This window comes from Larus michahellis, chromosome 3, assembly GCF_964199755.1.
Source record: "Larus michahellis chromosome 3, bLarMic1.1, whole genome shotgun sequence".
In the NCBI taxonomy this organism is placed as follows: Eukaryota; Metazoa; Chordata; class Aves; order Charadriiformes; family Laridae; genus Larus; species Larus michahellis.
Window position 1 is genome coordinate 88,819,461 of NC_133898.1, and position 17,079 is coordinate 88,836,539.

A 17,079-nucleotide genomic window follows, 5' to 3' on the forward strand; every position below is an offset into this window, starting at 1 on the left:
TCAAACCAAATGACATGATACTGGATTTTTATGGAGGTTTTACTACTCTTAAACACTAAATAATTTTACTTCCATGTTCTAATCTCTTGGAAGAACAGAAACAAAATTACAACTCGCATTACCCAGTGTTTGTGCAGTACTTTCAGAAGGTGGCACGGTAACATATCTTCATAGCGAGCTTTCTTCAGGACTAGGACTACCTCTTATTGTTACATGCATGTGTAAAGTGCCTATAACAATGGAGCTCTGCTAACAGTTGGGGGTCCTAAGACACCACAGTGACAGACAACTATATGAAAATAGAAATGTAGAAGAATCCCCTGAAGTGCTGGTGCTTTTTTCCCCTCCCCTTTTATTTTTGTACTCATATGGGCCATAGGCCTGTCTTTTGAGAGTCCGAGCTTTAGGATGCTAATGGATGTTGACTAATAAATGGAGAAGCTTCTGCAAGGTCTTTCAGATTTTCTGTAGTTTCTGGCAAGGGCTACACGTCCGCAAAAGACAGTCTATGCCTTTCATCTAAGGAGTGATTCCTCATTTTGTGATTTCTTTCCTCCTTTTTGTGTGAAAACCGTTGAAATGAATAACCTCCTGCACTCCCAGTACATTTTATTATATCACGGATTAATTCATCATGAAAAAAAATTCTTACTATTCTTTCTACAGGGCAGATATCTGACTATAGTGCTAAAATGACAACAATGTTTAACTTGAAGAATACACAGAAATAGGACATAATGTCAAAAGGAAAACATTCCCATGTCAATTGAAAAAATGTAATCTGTTCAAAGAGAGATCCTGTGGCTTTTAACTTGTGCAATCAAAATACAATTTTCTGCACATCAGAGAGAGGAAAAAAAAGGAAAACATAAAAAAAAAAAAGAAGAAAAAAATGAAAAAGTTTATGGTTAATGAAGGGTCCGGGATCTTTTAATAATGTGGGAATGTTTAAACACTGGCATAGTGTTATATTTTAATATGTTGATGTTAATATACATTGTTCATTTGGCTGCATTATTTACAAAGGTTTATCATCTTCCCCATATCTTGGGCTCACAGTGTTGATTGCGTCTTTCGGCATCTTTTTGCCAGTAGGGTAGGGATAAATTACTGTGACAGTTCAGAAAAAATGTCAAAAATGATCAGGGAACAGAAAAGACTAAAATACAGTGGTAGGAAAAGAAATACTGTACCTCAGCAAGAATGAGGAGGAAGGTGATAGTGTAAGAATCTTTAAAATAGATGAGATCAAAAATGTATTAAAAAATACAAATTGACTCACATGCCTAAATGAGAAAGATCATCATAGAAATTCTTCTGTGCTAACTGAAACAGGGAAAAAGCAGCTATTAGCATAAGTCTGTAATCAGTACAAAAGGGAAAGGATGAATAATTACTGTTGAAAATTTAAAAAAGGAAAGATTTAAGCTGCATGTCTGAAGAAAAAGTGGGAGTGAATAAAATCTTAATGTTTGGTGTTGGAACATGGAATATTTTTGCATGGCCAAGTCTTGAAAATTACAAAGCTTGAAACATTTAAAACAGGACTGGACAATAAATGATTTAAATATACCAAAGAGTGCTTTCATAGTTGGGTAGAGAGACTGAGTCGAAAACCTCCTATCTGTCTTCTGCATCTAACAGTTATCCCTGTCCAATAGTACAAAATAGTCTGTAGTACTTCATTCCATAGATCATAACAAGTGAAATACAATGCTTACCCAGGACTTTTGCGCCTGCCCCTTTTTCTTCTGGGGCAGAACTAAGTATCAATATTAATGACATATCATCTTCTAGGTTGTCTACAACCATGCCACTCTCATGATAAATGTGATCGGATACTGCGAGTGATGTTGCCAATACTGATGCTATTAAGGGGTGTGTGCCTCTCTGTTATGTTAATTTTGCAAGCTCAAATTTGGCTGCTGCTCCAGCTGCCACCACTATTTATGGAAAGCAAGTTTGTGTTAATAAACCTCTTGTGTAGATACAAATTGCCTGGAATAAGTATGACTGTTACTGCTCTGATTTGTCTTGGGGAGCTGGGAGGAATTTTACATGTAGATTGTCGGAATAAATCAAAACAGTGTAAAGATTGTTTCATTTGTTCCTTACTCTCCAGATGACATTCTTCCTCTAAGCACATGGTAAAATGGGATAAGGTTTGTATAAAATAACCTGGAAAATTTACCAAGGAGTCTTGGATTTTGATAGTATTGGTACAGAAATCCTTCCTTTTTTTTTATTTATTTTTCCCTCGGCTGACCTACTGAAAACCAAGTTAATCCCTGAAACAGAATGGTGTGCCTTCATTTTGCAATAACCTTCTGTTATTTTACAACCTATTTTATATTTTTCCTCCACTGACCTACTGAAAACTGAAGTTAATCCCTGAAACAGGATGGCATGTCTTGATTTTGCAATAACCTTCAGTTAATTTACGTCCTCTTTTATATTTAGCTTTTCTATTTCTAAACTGCATGTAACTAGGTTATTTGCAGATTTGTCCTGCCTTCTTGTCTTCATCCTTAAATATAGTAAATAAGGAAAAAAAAATCCTGATTTCATACCTTATATTAAGGACTTCCAGTGTTTCAGAATTCTCATAGAAAACTTTAATAAAAATAATTGTTGTTTTTTTTTTTTTCTTGGATTGTACTACAATACATGTAGTAGATACGCTCTGTTTTCCTCCAAGATAAACAATGTTTGGTCGAAATAGACGAGCAATATATAGCCTGCTTTTAGCTAAATTTTTTAGGATTAAGTCCTTTTCCATTTAGTGAAAACATAATAATTAATATTTAATACAACATTTAGTTCAGCCATAGATAAGAGTTGCAACACTCTTTACCAATCAAAATAATGAAGATATGGTTGCTTTATTTTTACTGATAAACAGAAATTCACTACAGTTGTAAAGCACTTCCATTTAAGGCCTAGTGAATATTTATTTTTCAGTTGTCATAACTACAAAAAAGATTAGCAATAGTTTCAGTGACAAAACTAATTCAGTGCCAGAGAAAGACATGGGGGAAAAAAACCCACAATCCCCATAGAATCAATTCTTTTATGAATTTGGAAAATAACAAGTAATCATTGCTTGTTATAGTTTTTGACAGCTTAAGTATAAAAAAATCAATTACCATGAAATGACTATCCAGATTAATGTTGAAAATAAACCTGCTTCTTAGGTACCTGATAACATAGCATTGATTTTTATTGTTTGAGGGAGGCTGGCTATATTTAATTTCTTTTATTGATTTTTTTTTTCCTTAAGTCCTATATTCAATGCATGTGAGATACAATGCAATTTCTTATAGCAAAGTAATGCCAGGCAGCAAGCCTGTGAATTAATTTTACATGAGTGAAAGCAGTGCTTAGTAATTTGCTGAGTATTTGAGAGCAAAACTAGTAATTTTCCTCTTTATTATTTATAAATATCAAGAGGTCCAGAAGTGGGCATGGTGGTGTGGGCTCAAATGAGAAGACCTTGCAGTAATTTCTAATATCTTGACACTGCAGCACCTCATGTCTTATGCCTCATGTACTTTGAATGCCAGTAGTGATTGAAAGTTTCTGGAAACTGGGGGAAAAATATCAGCAAGATTTCAATCGGCTTTTGAGACCGTGAGTTTTAAATCAGAATGCAATTTTAAACAGAAGTGAATGCATGATTTAAAACCACACACAAACATGGCAATTAAAAAAAAATAATTGTATTGTTTGGAGCTTAAAGTAGTTCCAGTCTTTTTTCAAGCTACCGAATAACTAAAAACAAATAGCATTCATGGCCCGTATGAGTAGAATTTTAATGATTCCTGCATCAGCAAAGTGAAAGCAATGTCATTTTGATAAGAGAAATGCAGAAGTTTCCTTCAAATAAATGTAAAATATGCAAATTCAGTGACTGAGAAAGGTAGAATGAAAAGTTTGGAGCAGTATTTCAGTTTCACTGAAATGTTACTCATCTTGTCATGCATTATAACTTTATAGCAACAGCTTTCCTTGTCTAACTATGCTAGATAAGGTGGGTGCTCATCAGAGAGATTGCCTGTTATTTGGAGATAGCTCAGAGGATGAGTTTCTCTGCAGCAAAGCACTACTGTATTTAGCCGTAGAGGAAGATGGTGACATTTGAAAATGGGTAAGCAAAACCCAACACATACAGGTACTGTAATGCCCAGATCCAATTTACTGCAGCGGGTGAAGATCATACTCCATCTGATTCAAAACAAAGTCAGTAGAGCCTGCCCAACTCACCCTGAGGAGCTTTCAAAGCTTAATAAAGATGTCATGACAATATCTGGAAAGACTTGATTACTCCTGAACATTTATCTACCCTCATGACTTTACCTGTGTGAAGCGGGGCAGTGGGTGGCAGTGTTACACTGCTGCTTCCTAAGAAGAGAAGCTATTCTAACCAGGGGGAGGAGAAGGGATGTATCTAAATTATGTTTGAAAAGCCCCTTCTTTACTGATCATTTGATCACAGGTGCCATGATGAAACCATTCACTTGATTTCTCCTGGCCTCTCTGCTTTAATTAATATAATTTGAGTGGCATAATATGGTCAGCTCCAAGAGCTTTATTGAAAAAATAATTGCGAATGTTGATTTGAAAGGAAGGGTGTGTGTGTTGTTGTTTATTTGGGTTTGACTGATGCACATATTTAATAGACTTGCATAATTATCATCGCTTTCTATGGTGATAATACCTACCAAGTTCCCACCAGGGAGTAAGAACAATTGTGCTAGGTCCTGTTCAAATGTAACTACTTACCATCTTTATACAGTGTCTTGATATTGAAATTTCTGTTGAACAATTGGTTCTAGAACAGATTTTTGATAGATTGTTCAAATTCAGCATCAATAGAAAATAACATAACGTTAGTTAGAAATTATCCCTTTGTGGGAAAAGGTTGAGATGAAAGGTGATATCTGGGCCATTTAGACATCTGGGTTGCTAAGTTATGAGGGTGATTTCCTTGCCTTTGTCTAAAAATGAATTAATTCCTGCAGGGGACAGTTAGAGATGGAGCAGACTCTCCACCTCTGAAGGAGCTTGTTTCTTTCACTTGATCTCATGAGGTTTATAGGGAGATCGGCTTCCTAACATCAGCACCAAAAGTTGGAGGGCTAAAAAAGAGGATGCAAATACTATTTAACAGTCCTATTATGTAATACTTTGTGCAGCACACCTATAATGGAAATAATATGTTGGCGGTGTTAATAAAACTGCTCTAAATATATGGCTGAGTGCATAAAGTCTGACCTGCAGATTCAGGTATTGCTAGAGTTCATGCACTGCCTGGCATCTACAATAAGCCTGCAAGTTTGCCAGTTTAACTTCCTAGATTGAAAAGTTCTTTTGGATATCACTAAGACAAAATAAATGTGGTCCAAAAATGTGTCACTTTACTGTCTTTTTTCACATTCAGTTCTGTTCTGGAGTCTAACATAATCTGTTTTCCACTGCAGATAGGTGGGAGTGTGTAAAACTTAGCAAACTTACTTGCTCTCAGAGTAAAAACCCACTCTGCCTTCATTTTTTCAACACCTCTCAAGATTTTGAAAAGATGAAATATTTTTGAATTTAACATTGTTACCCTTCTGGTGTTTCAAGGAAGACTGGATGAGTCCATCAAAACAATATGTTTTCAAAGTCTCCTCAAGATGCATTAGTAAATTGTTTGGTCCTCTATGTGTGGTGTCCAAGTGCAAATCTACTCTATGAGAAAAATTAGTTTTAAAGAAGCAGAAGTAAGTTAGTCTTTTTTTCTTTTTTTTTCCTCCTCCCATCTGAATAGCTGTTTGTCAAGAGGAAATGTAAACCAAACTGGTGAGTTCAGACAAAGTTTCATTATACAGATATCTCACAATAAGTATTTGTTCATAGTAAAGGTATTTCATTTTCTTCTGAGATGATGCCTGTACTACATCCAAATTGCAAAGCAGGGGTGTGCTTCTGCTCTCTGTCATACAGGTAGAGCCCCATGCTCTGTAGGGACAGATATGAGCATATCCTTTGCTCCACCTTCTGGTGTTTTTGCAGGGGAAAAATGCGCACTTACACATATGCTATAAAGGCAGTCACAGGACTAGATCTGGACATTTAGGTATGCGGGACCTGCAGTGTACATTAACATATCTCTGCTGCACAGTCTACTTAATGCCCATGAAAATAAATTTGAGGTGCATTGCTATGAGCAACCGCAAGATGCTTACACAGCAGATGTTCCTGTGTTGTGGTGATCTAGAGATTTTCACAACTAGTAAAATTATTAACTATAAGAATACATAGAAAATGGGATCTGGTAGTCTTTCTTAATGTAAGCCAAGCATGGCTGAAGCCACATTTGATGGGCTTGAAGAATTTGGGGCAACCCATAGGTGGTTTCAATTATCTTCTGGGCAAAATTATAATGGAGATGTCTACTAAGGCTTAATAAATACTTAAAAAGCTACTTCTGAAGGAGTATATCTCTCAAGTACAAATGATGGGAGCCTGCGTTGCAGCTCTTTTGTTTACTGAATGACTGCTCTTCTCAGCATCTCATGAATGAGGAAGAGCAGAGATTAGAAAGAACCTCCAGAAATTAACTCAAAGCATGCAGTTCTTTAATATGGACATTAGTAACTGGAAGCTGAAGAGTATTCAAACATGCTTATCCCACACCCTGGTATTTCTGCTTCTTCTAAAAGCTGGTGAAGGAGTAAGAATTCACTTAGAGTTTCTCTTACATTCTGGAAGTACAATACATGCTTGCAATGTTCTCATATTCTTTTTCACATGCCCAGTTTGGGCTGTAGTTGGAGACAAGTTTGATGTGGTCAAGTAAAGTTTTAGATTATAATCTAAATAATGGATTTTGCCATTTTTTTTAATGCAACTTTCTGAGAAGAAACATGACTTCTTGTTTACTGGTTGTCTTTTCTGTGTATTTTATGTATAAGTTAATTATTATTTTTCTTTAGGTAGTGCTCAAGAGACCCCAGTGAAAACCTGAAGCCCCATTATTTTATACAGTCTTTACTGCTACAATGAAAAAAATAAAGCTAAAGCTGTGACTAGCCCTGTCCATGATAAGACAGAACAGATCATAGAATGTGTTGGGTTGGAAGGGACCTTTAAAGGTCATCTAGTCCAACCCCCCTGCAGTAAGCAGGGACATCTTCAACTAGATCAGGTTTCTCGGATCCTCATCAAGCCTGGCCTTGAATGTCTTCAGGGATGGGGCATCTACCATCTCTCTGGGCAACCTGTTCCAGTGTCTCACCATCCTCATTGTAAAGAACTTCTTCCTCATGTCTAATCTAAACCTACCCTGCTCTAGTTTAAAACCATTGCCCCTTGTCCTTTCGCTACATGACCTTGCAAACAGCCCCTCCCCAGCTTTCTTGTAGGCCCCCTTGAGGTACTGGAAAGCCGCTATAAGGTCTCCCTGGAGCCTTCTCTTTTCCAGGATGAGCAACCCCAACTCTCTCAGCCCGTCTTCATAGGAGAGGTGCTCCAGTCCTTTGATCGTCTTCGTGGCCCTCCTCTGGACCCGCTCCAACAGGTCCCCAGCTATATTTATGATAAATATTGATGAAACAAATACTATTGTTAAAATAAACTTTTAAAATCATATTATAGATAAAAGCAAATGGTCAATCATCTAAGAAATTTCTTTAAATCTGCCATTCTTACAAATAGCTTGCTTACAGATTGCTTTGCAAGAAACCAGCCTGTTGGTAATTTTCATATAGTCTTAGAAAGCAGTAAAAGAAATGCTCTAGGGAAATGTTCACTGAAAATCCACAACAGTATTTTCAAGGAAATGACCTACTTTAAGCTGCAGTCTGTGATTTCTGCATGTGCAGTACTGTTTCTGGCACTGGGGGCAGATATTCAGATTTGCAAGGTTTCCTCTGGCATTGGATGATCTTGTGTTTCTGGCAAATTACTGGAATTATTTATTGGAATTATTTCCTATTAACACTTTCTGCTTTTGTGCAAGGGAGATGCAGAATGGTTGGTGTGAGTGGAAGGTTCTTTGGCTTAGTTAAAACTTAACACAGAAATATGGGGAGAATTCCAACCCCACATAGTTATACACTAAAGTCTCATTGGAGTTAATTAAATCACTGTTTCACCCATAATGATAAAAATAATAAAAACATAAACATTACCCACTGAAGCATAAGAAAGATTATCTACAGTAGGGTCACTTAACAAGAAAACGCGTTAGGCTACATAGAGGCAAGTGTGTCCTTCTTCACATTAAAGAGGCAAAATTGAGCTCAGTTAAGTTTGAGATGATTATAAAATAGAACTTATTTAGCCAGTTACCTACTTGCTAGAGTTCCCATAGCCCCTGAAGATCCACCCCATTTTTCACACCTTTCTCCTAAAGCTTTGTCACCCAAATAATTTCCTACACCAGTTGCCCCCAACAATCAGAAAGCAGGAGCAGTCAGGGTTCCAAGCAAAGCAAATGTTGGAATCTCACCCAGGGAAAGCTTCACCACTCTGGTGATTATCAGGGCTACACATTGAGGAGCATTCTGGGAAACCACCAAGCAAGATAGAGGTTCCATGTGCTCCCAGAGTGCACCAACAGGCCTCAGTCGCTCTCAGCAGCCTCACCTGTGACTTCTACTCATACCATCTCTGCTGCTGGTTCATTTCCCCTTGTGGAGTAGCCCAGGTTTTTTTTTCCTGTTCCCTGACGGTATTTTTTCAATAATTATAAGCCAAACTCTTAGAACTACTTGACAAGTATTTTGGAGAGAATACTTAGAGGATGACAGCACTAATATTGCTCCTGAGGGACGGCAAAGGCCATTATTATTTTGATTTTTGTTTTGCAGTATCGTTTCATTTTTTGGAGGGTTTTGTTTTTTTTGTTTGTTTGGGTTTTTTTTTTAAGTAAAAACGCAAGTAAAACATAACTATTCAGCATATTTATCAGGAATTAGATGCAAATGTTCCAGCAAAGAGCATAGAAAATGTGGTTATCACTCATAAGACTTACTTCTTTCACAGGTTTATTAAGGAAGAAAGAAACCCTCCCCACACCTTTTTTTTCTGGATTGGATATTTTTGGCCAGGAAATAAAGTTGATCAGAAAGCTCCACACATTGTCAATACACTGGCATAATTTCTCAGTAAAACATTTCTTCACACCTTTACTTACATAAATCTAGTGGGGAGAAGGAGATGGTTTACGTATTTTATTTTTTGTAATTAATTAAAAATAGAGTTTATGGAAAATGCCAACTCCTAGTTCTTTCTTGAATGACCTGTCCTCCCAAATTTCTTGTCTTAGTTTCACTTCAGCAAGAAAATTGGGCTTTTTAGCTTTTAAAACTGATCAGGAAAGCCCAGCTGGCACAGCTCTGAAGACAAGTGACTGAAACTTGATATTCTGTCACAGGAAGCATTAGACCAGGTTCTAACTTGAAATAAATTAGCACGGTCACATAGAATTGGAGGAATAGGTCCATAATATTTTCAATTGAGAGTATCATTAAAACACAGAGTTGAAGGATTCATTGCTAACAGGGCTAATACTTGAATGAGGAAAAAAGATGAGATCCTTACCTGGGAACTTTAATCAGCTTTATTCAGTTCTGTAGAGCAACTCTGATTTTAAACAGCTGAAGATCTTACCCAAACAAATGGAGTTATCCCCAATTTGGTGAATACAAAAAGTTTAAATACCCAATATATTTTTTATATACTGATTATTTTGCTGGTTTATTTACTTATTTGCTTAACAGTTCAAAAATATTTGGCCAGCATCTACTTAGGAAAAAGATGGGATAATGCAGTCGTTACTGTTTTAATCAGAATGGAAAGTCAGTGAATTTCTCTGCTACAGATTTCCTGTGTGGTCTCACATAAATAATTCAATTTATGCCACAGTGCAGGCAAAGGTAATTTCATATCACAGAAAAAGGTGATTTTTATGGAATGAGGGGAAGGAAAGTTCATCAACATCGATATAGAAACACGAGTTTCTCTGTGAAAGGGAATGGAGCCTAGTCTCCAGGAAATTTGCAGTTTATTTTAAGAAATATTGCAAGGGTTTTGTGGAGCTAATACAGTTTTCAGCACCACCCTCCCACTCCCCCTGCCCCAAACCAGCTCATGTTGTTACTCTAGGACTTAATTTCAGTTGTGTACTTTGTGCAGCTCAAAGGCTTATATAAAATAAAGTGGACTATAAATCAGCTGTTCCACACTGATTATTGGGGAGACAGGGGGAAAGGTGGACATGTGGAGTGGAATACAATGAAATGGAAAATGAAAAGGTTAAATGGAAATACTTGCACCTCCTTCATCTTAATACTGATGGGTAACTTTCACACAGTAGAAATCCGGTGTGGTTGTTTCCAAACCTCTTTATTCTACAATGCAGAAGAGGAAAATTCCCACTGAAATTTGATTTGACATAGCTTCAGTTTAAATAAAAGTTTTACTTGAGTTAAAGTTTCCTTTCTCTTGGGTTTCTTGATTCACAAAAAGACAGGGAAGCAACTGCCCTCCCCCCAACCTCCTCAAACCCCTCACAACTTTAAAGAGGTGTACCATTTAGTATTCTATTACGAAGAAACAAATTCTTGCTAAATTCTCAAGAAAAACTGGTTTGGATTTTTTTTCTCCTCTGGAGAATGATTAAAATGATTATTTTTTTTCCAACCAGGAACTGCCAGTAAATCATGTCAGATACGCATATTAAAACAGCCTGATACAAACACTGTCTTTTCAAAATGTTGAAAAGCCTACAGGTAAAATACATATAATGTCTTCTCTAACTACAGTCTAGTGTGATATGTCAAAAAAAAAAAAAAAAGAAAGGCAGCAAAAACCCCCAACCCAACCTTATTCTCTCGTTCCTCTTCAGCTTCTAGTCCAATTCAGTGTTCCAGTTATTCATATAGAGATGTTTCTCTATTGTTTTTATTTATTTATTTTTATTTAACATCACTAGGAACACCTGTGTTCTGGCTCTTTTGTGTTTCAATTTCTTTTGTCAGTTAAATGTAGTTTGGTGGGATGGATGACAAATCTCTTTTAGGCTCAATGGATTCTTTTTTTCTACATATTGCAGTTGTTGTTGCATTTTCTTGGTAGTTTTAGTGAAAATAGACCCATGACTAGCTGCTTTGCTCAAGCATTTCATGGAAGACAGATAAGCAGTAGGCTTCAGATATTTACATAATTAACTTCTGGTGTCCCTTTTTGAGATTGCAATTTATGTGAAAGAATTTGCACTAGATTTCCTTCACATCAGTAAAAGTAAGTAACAGAACTGTACTAATTTTGTCCTTAGATATGCAATTGTAATCTCTATGGAATTCTGTAGGATGTGGACCTCTGGAAAACTGGATGGATGTCATTGAACAAGATCTTCAGTTATTATCATGACAGATATGGAAGTCTATTGCCTCTAAAACTGTTTTTCTTGGTCACACTTTTTAACTCCCCAAGACTGTGGAGGCAATGAGCACTCGCAGGGGGCACAGAGCATACACTAGGACCTCCCATCTTTTCTCCTGAAGGCTTTGATCAACATAGAAATAGTTCTTGACACCAAAAATTGGATTGCATTAGCATTAATATTCAACAGTGTGATAAATGAAAAAAATTTGCATTCATTTCATGCTTCAGACCAAATGAGACATTGCTGATAAAAATAAATACATTCACTTCACAGTTTGAAGGTTATCTTTGCAACTAGAAAGGTTAGAGGTTGTGTTTGTTTAATGGGTGATCAGGTACTACAGCACGAGATGACTGACATACTGGGAAAACCCTGTGACTCAGAATTGGGGTAAAGCCCAATAAACATAGCCGGTCATGAAAAAAAGAAAAAAAAAATAAAAAAAAAAAGAAGAAGAAAGAAAAAAAAGAAAAGAAAAAGCAAGCAGGAAAACATACATTTTCCTCATTTCTTGGAAAATGTTTATAATTTGACAGCTCTTCCTAAGTGGGACTATAATGAGAACTTTCAAAAGTGAATTCATTGACAAAATAACTAACAGTATGGGGAACTTCATTACAATTTTAGACAATGAGGTTTCCAGCCCGGCATCTTATGGGTCATTACAGACATGAATTCAGGTATTTTAACTCAGGTGAGTTCCCTAACCACTAGCAACTAGAGAGTTCCTTTCTCTCTTTCTCGTTTTTGACAAAAACCTTTAATTAAATCATGAGAAAATTTCCCAAGGAAAAATAATCACTGAAATCTATGTATTTCTATGCCAGGTTTATTTTTTTACAAATCAACATTTTTCATTGATATCTCTTTTGTCTGAATAGTTCAGAATAGCATTAAATCTGAGGTTCCTTGCCCCTAGTCATACAGAGGGATGAAGGATGCTGTTCAGCCATCTGTCCTTCCGTTTTTCACCTGAACCACAATGTTTCCGCTGCATGTTATGCCTTGCATTTGATGGAGAGAGGGAATTTCCCCTTTTGCACTCTGACAGGCAAAACCCGTCACAATTCAAGAAATGATGTTATCTCTTAATAACAAAATCATTAAAAGAGAAAAGGAGTGAAAAAGAGCTTCTAGCTGTGTGAATAAGCAGAAGGCCGTGTCTGTTGTGAGGAAAAAAATGGTCTTATTTTTACTGTGACTACTGAAAGCTTTGTAGTGTATCATTATCAATAGCTGACATCTGTGCAGAACTGTCCTGTATGACGCTGGTGTTCCACATCTCACAAGCAAGTAGCTTTTAAGCAAGGATGAAATGGGATTGGGTCAGAAATCCCCTAGGGACAGTCTATAGGAAGAAAAATCTCTGTAGCCAGATTTCCAAATCATTGCCTGTAGGCAACCCAATTCCAAACAGAAAGATAAGAACCAAAACAAAACAGCAGAAACAAAAGGTATATAGTTTTCTGACTTCAGAAGTATTTCCATCCTGATCCCCCTTCACTTTTGTTGGGTTTCAGTAGTTGGAAATCCATATTTCCCAGATAAGCTTTCAAAATAATTATAAATGCAGGAATGTTTCATGTTGGGGCTATTATACACATTGCATCATGACGATTAAATATAATAAACTACCTCCATGAGATTTACTGTTCTCTCTCTGAGCAAATACACAGAACTAAGAAAGGGAATTAACAGACAGTAATGTGGATGGAGATTCAGGCCATCATTCACAGGACATCATTCCTGATGTCACAAAACATGTGCTGTGCTCCACAAAACTCTGTGCTCCTAAATTCTAGAGTCATTTTGTGACTGACGTTTCTAAGCCCCAAAGTTACCTTATGAGCTTTAGCAGTATCATGAATAGTGTAGAAGCGGGTAAGAGATGTAGCTATTGCTCTGTGGGCCACTGAAGGAAGATCAACTTGGCAGAGAATACATGATGTGGATCACCGGAATGAGTGTTTGCAAAGCCATACTGGGGCAATTATTAGGGTCCCATGCAAAGAAACTTGTGGGACTCAGCCCTTAGCACTGCAGTTTACATGAGAGACAAAGAGAAAAATACCTATATTTAAGACAATGTAGAAAAGGAGCTGTGTTTTTTGAACTGTACATTTCTCTTTATTAAGACATCACATTTTCAATCTCCTAATCAACACAATGTAAAGAGGCTTGAAATCATTTTATCCTACTAAGCCTAGCGCTCTGCTCAATTATCATCATAAAAAGGAATGGCTTTTGTTCTGCAGTTCACTGCAATTGGTTTCCAATAATTACCTTTATGTCTTTTTAGCTATCTAGTTTACAGAAAAGATCATAGTGTACGTAAAGTTTACATTAAAAAAAGTTCAATAACTTGTTATCTAAAGATAACACTTTAGCCTTATGTTCACTGCATATATTATGGCTTTTGTGGCTTCTTTTCCCTTTGAATGACACGGTCAATGGTTCATCACATTTGCACCTCAGAGCCAATTGTTACGCACTCATGTGTGAAAATAGCAGAGTCTATTTAGATTAAATTGCTCAAGATCATCACGGATTGGTAAGGGACAAATCACAACATTTTGCCTGAAAGAAGATTGTTGTTGCCTTCCACCTCTCACATTCTGGGCAAAATTTTAAGTACTATACAAATGCATTCTTAGGAACACAGAAAGAATTCAAAATTCATTCTGTTACTTCTGCTTAAGGAAGGTAAGTGTACTTCAGAGAAAAGGAACAAAGAAATGACAACAAAATATGTTAAATAGTTACTTGTGTCATCATTTAAGACCTCCTACATGATAGGAAAAGTACAAGAATATAGGAAAGTCTCTCAGGTAAAAATACGTATCAGAACAAAATGTGCAATTTTAATTGTAAATAGAATATGTACAATAAATATACAAACATACATTAAACATTTTAAGATCACTTGAAAACTACATGTAACAAGTATGATGTTATATTTATAAATATATTTTGTTTAAAGTATTGAATAAATAAAGGCATTAAATTGAACGGTCAGTTTAGGCCATTTCCTGTACAAATTGATTTTAATTTCCAAATTGGGGTACAGAATATCTGTGTTTACTTCTATTCATTGCTTTAGTCAGTTTGCAATTAACTGAGATAGTGAAAGCGAAGGTAGTCTGTACTAAATAAAAATATAACTATAAATGTTAATAGTATAGATATAAATAAAATTAGTGGCAATATAAATAATATAAATATAAACATATATCCAAAATGACAATTTTAATGTAATCCCATCTTGGACATAGAAAACATATTTCTTCAGGCAAATCTGTCTTTGAAGACAGTCTTTTTTCATTATCTTTGCTGCTTGGAATTACACTAAACGTATTAAAGTAGGATTAAAAATTAGGTGCTACTACGAATATTGCATGACAAATTTTGTATTGACACTATTTTTCCCTACAGAAAAATTATAGATCTAGGGCAACATAAATGAGGAAAGAGAGAAACAAATCCTGTGAACTAACATGAAAACAAGCAGCTCTCTATTCCGAGATTATTGAGGTATGCATGAAAGGCAAGTCATGAATATGTGAGGTAATCAGTAAAAGTATTTTCATATAAAGTACCATTAACATTTATGTTCAATATACAGTGAAAAAGTTGAGAGTGAATTGATCATAACAAAAGAATAAGAAGTGTTCAGTTTAACTATGTATTTCAAAACTAGAGGAAATCCTGGAGCAGTGAATTTAGTGGCATTTTTCTCCCTCTTGGAGTATGATCGGAACTTCTCTCTAACCACACAGTGGTTGGAGGAGTACGGGTACTGTCAATTCTCCTTGATCACAAGTTTCGCTTGGGTAATTGTTTTAAAAGACAAGTAAAACCTCACGCTTAGTCCAGTGTTCTTTCCTGTCATAGGGCTGTTGGATAGAAAAAAGGTTCACTTTAATTATAATTCACTATTTTGACATGCCTTTTTACTATATGTGTGCATATATGCAGACACACAACTGACAGAGACAAGCATTAAAGGCAGGTTCAGGTCTGCTGACGCATACCTGTGAGCACAGACAGACGTGCAAAAATGCAGCTTAAGTCAGTTAAGGACAGATACTCTAGCAGAGCTAGGAGAGCTGTAAGCACTGTGTTTGAGGTTGCACCAGCTCAGTGGCAAGCTGGACCTAACCTCTACAGGACTTCTGGGGCATACCAGCTTAATAAAGTTCCAAAAGGTACTGCATGCTGTATGCTGACTAACGTTGATGACTCTATCTGTACGATACACGCAGACACGCTTTCTCAGTTACAGCTCCACAATTGTGTGGAGCAGTAACCAAGAAACATTCCTGGGGACGCTGCATCCCACTTCGGGGCATGCCCTTTTCCATGCCTGCCTCCCTGCCAGCAGCATCCGTCGTCCTCTACCTTTGACCACTGGGAGGATGGCAATCCAGTCCTATTTTCTGCAGGGAGAAACTTCAGGGCAAAAAGAGATTCCCTGCAGTTCTGCCTCTCTAAAGTATTCCCACTGAAAGCAGACAGGATTTGGCTATTTGTTTCCATGACATAAAAAGATGAAAAATACTGTGTAAGTATGTAGAGGTTTCTTTATCTCGTGGAGTGTAACTTTATCCCATATGAGGAATAGAGAAAGCTTTCAGAAAAGAGATGAAATGAGAAAAATTACTAAGCAGTCTGTGGAAAGCCAGACATTCTTTGGTGTTCAGAATATTTGTTTTCTGAATAACTCATTTGTTATTTTTGGGGTATATTCCAAGGAACTCTCTACTTGACTATGAATAGAAATTTGTTTCACTTAAAGATCACAACTAGAATTCCTTTTAACAATGGACTGAATTTTGTCTTTCACGAAGTAGCTAGAAAAGAATAAAATAAGTAAGTATTTTTTACAGAAATAAGTATCACTTAAATATTTATTTAGCTGTGGCAAATAAATTATTGTTTAAAAATGTGTTGCTGATCAAGACTTGTTCATCCTGATAACCTTGACAAACAACCATACAAAAGATCTTGGTTTATTTCATGTTACAATTTTGCATTTACAACTTCACAACTATTAATGAACAAACAAACAAACAAATGAAAGTAACGAAGAAAGCCTTCTCTCTTCATTTGAATGCTTACAGGAGAGTGGCAGTGATAGATTTCAGGCTTTTTATTCCATATATGCAGGCATGCTTTTGAGTCTCTGGGCCAAACTCCACCCCGTTAGATGAGCTAGATGTAGACAGATAGCTTCTTTTCCAGCTTGGAATATCATAAGTGTTTGAATACAATGCTGTTTTCTTATCGCTTACTGATTTCAGAAATGGCAATGCTTTAAGCCTACTAGCCTAGTGGACCACATAGTCTAGAGACTGACCTTTGGTTCCCATCTTGGCTAACAGCTGTGATGACAGAGAGATATGTTCCCATAGCTGGAAAACAAAGCTAAACACAGCTAGGTGGTTAGGTTTCAGAATAACCAAAATTTTATGTTCTCGACAGATTAGATATTTCCAAATTACATTTGGCTGTGTTTTATGTAGTATGACACCCAATTTCTAATGGTATTGAAAATCATAATCCTAATTTATTCCCCGGTAGGATTTTTTTTATATGCTCCATGTTAAAAAAAAAAAAAAAAAACAAACAAACAAAGAAGAAAAAAA